Genomic DNA, 2365 nt, shown 5'->3' with positions numbered 1-2365 from the left:
ACTCGTGAGCCTAAAGAAAGCACTCTTTTCACAACCTCTGAAAGGCTATCGTGTGTAATTCCCCCCCCCATGCCCCTCCAAAATCTTGCTAACTCTATCCAGCTGGAAATGCCAAGGGTCTTTGGCAAGTCAATCCTTTGTTTTTCAGAACATGAGAAAAGCAAAATATAATTCCGTCATGCTAGGAGCATAATTTGTGTGTTTCAGTTAACAGGAACACACACAAAAAAAATGAATACTCATCTTTCCATTCCCCCAACCCTGCTTGCAGGAGAACAGCTCCTCCAAAAACCCATACTGTAGTGGCAAAAAAACCTACTGGCAAGTCAAAGTATATGTAATGTTTCTAACTGGTGTTGAGGGCAAAGGGTATATCTTAAGCTTACAGACTCCTTAATGAAAAGATCTCTGCCAGAGATGATAGGAAAATGTTGGTCTGCCAGGATTACTGTCTGGTCACTTGGCCAGATTGCACCATTGTTCTGACTTAGCATATGGGGAAATCCAGAACTTTTGCTCATGACATAAAGGGGAACAATCTCCCTCTAAAGTGGGATATTCATACAGAGACAAATAGAAAAAGGCAGGGCACGAAAGGCTAGGCACTCTGCACCTGCAGAAAAATAGAGGATTGCCCTCCCAAATTTCCTTCGTGGAGACTGAACATGCACGTTTCCTTCATAACACCAAATATCACCTGCAGCAGAGACAAGCACATAGGGCTTAACCAACATAATCCCTTTGGAAGTGCTTAAGTGAAACCCAGTCAACAGACCAGGAAAGCTCTGGGGAGAATGTCAGGGTTTCATCCCCTCCCAAGCACCTTTAAGCAGCTGTCTCAGCTTTCATGGAGTCTTCCTGCCCCTGGTTCTTTCAGGAGCAAGCAAAGCTGTATGTAGTCTCTGGCATATTGGGTTGTATCCAGCGAAGTCTTCCCTTAGCACAAAGACTTTTGTCTGCACAACACAACACAACTCTCTCTTCTCTTCCTCCCCCTGCACAATCTGTTCTGGGGTTTCTTTCCCAAACCCCATGGAGCAGATTTGGGGTGAGGGGGTAAGGAAGTCTTCTTGCACAGGCAAAGGTTCTTGCACTAACAGGACAACTTTGTTGGGTGCAACCCAATGTCTCTTAGCCCAGCTCCTCCTTCCCTAACCCTAACCTTCATTCAGCACAAATGTGTTAGCTCAGTTGGTTAGAGTATGGTGCTGATAATGCCACAGTTGCATATTTGATCTCCGTCCAGGACACCTGCGTATTCCTGCACTGCAGAGGGTTGGACTAGATGATCCTCAGGGTCCCTTCCATCTCTTTGATTATATGATATGATTCTATGATTATTTAATTAGGTTTCCCAGAGGCCATCAGATACCCACTCCTGCTTAAAGCAGCCTTTGAGGTGATAAGATATTACCTGTTTACAGAAAAGCCAACCAACAGTTGCTGTCCACAAATTCAGTTTAAGACTATTTAGAACACTGACTTTCATAGGAATAAGACGTACTGAAAAATCCAAAGTTATTTTGTCTTTTTGAGGAGACACGCTGAGAAAAGTGTAGGAGTTCAAATGTTTCCACATATTTTAAGTCCAAGAGCCGCTGCAAGTTCTCTCATTCCTTATCATTGGCTTCTTTACAGAATAGCTGTAGATTTTTTACTGGGAGCTAATAAAGAATTTAGTAGCCTGCAGAAAAGCAAATCACTTTAATATACAGGCAGATAAAGGGAAGGGAGCTCCCTCAATGCTCACCCAGGCTGCATGGAAAGAGGTCTAATAAAAATAGAGAAGAAACTTTATGCACAATCAAGAGTTACACAATGAGCTTGTAACAAGTGTTGGTTTCGGGAGCTCTGCACTGGGGAGTTTGTGCTAGCTGCAAGTCTCCATCTGTGATCCTCCCCTTAGTGCACATGTAATATGAAACTTCACATCTCCAGGACGACCAACAACAAAAAAAAGAGAGGGTGAAAGAGAAAGCGCAGGCACAGAGCAGCTGGCTGTCAGCAGCAGGGAAAAGAGGAGTTGAGGGAGGAAAGAGATAGGAAGCAGAGAGGGTGAAAAAATGTGGGGGGGGGGAGGAGAGCTGACATGAAATGACAACAGAAAGAAAAACACGAAGGACAAAGGGACGGCTGGTTCTGCAACACTACTTGGGTAAGGCTGACTTTTACCTTTTCTCCTACTCGCTACAGCATCTTGGTACGGGACAATTGGTTTGTTCAACATAAGCCTGTGCCAAGATTCCATAGTAAATGTTGCAACGTGGGATGTCAGAGGAAAGTGCGTGAGGAGGACGGGTCGGGTGGGAGAACGTGAGGCAGGGAGACAGAAGGGTTTGTAAGCAGAGTTTCTGAAGTTGCACTG

Source organism: Podarcis bocagei (genome assembly GCF_964188305.1).
Source record: "Podarcis bocagei genome assembly, chromosome: 2".
Lineage (NCBI taxonomy): Eukaryota > Metazoa > Chordata > Lepidosauria > Squamata > Lacertidae > Podarcis > Podarcis bocagei.
The sequence above is the reverse complement of the archived record's forward strand: the minus strand, read 5'-3'. Positions refer to the sequence as shown.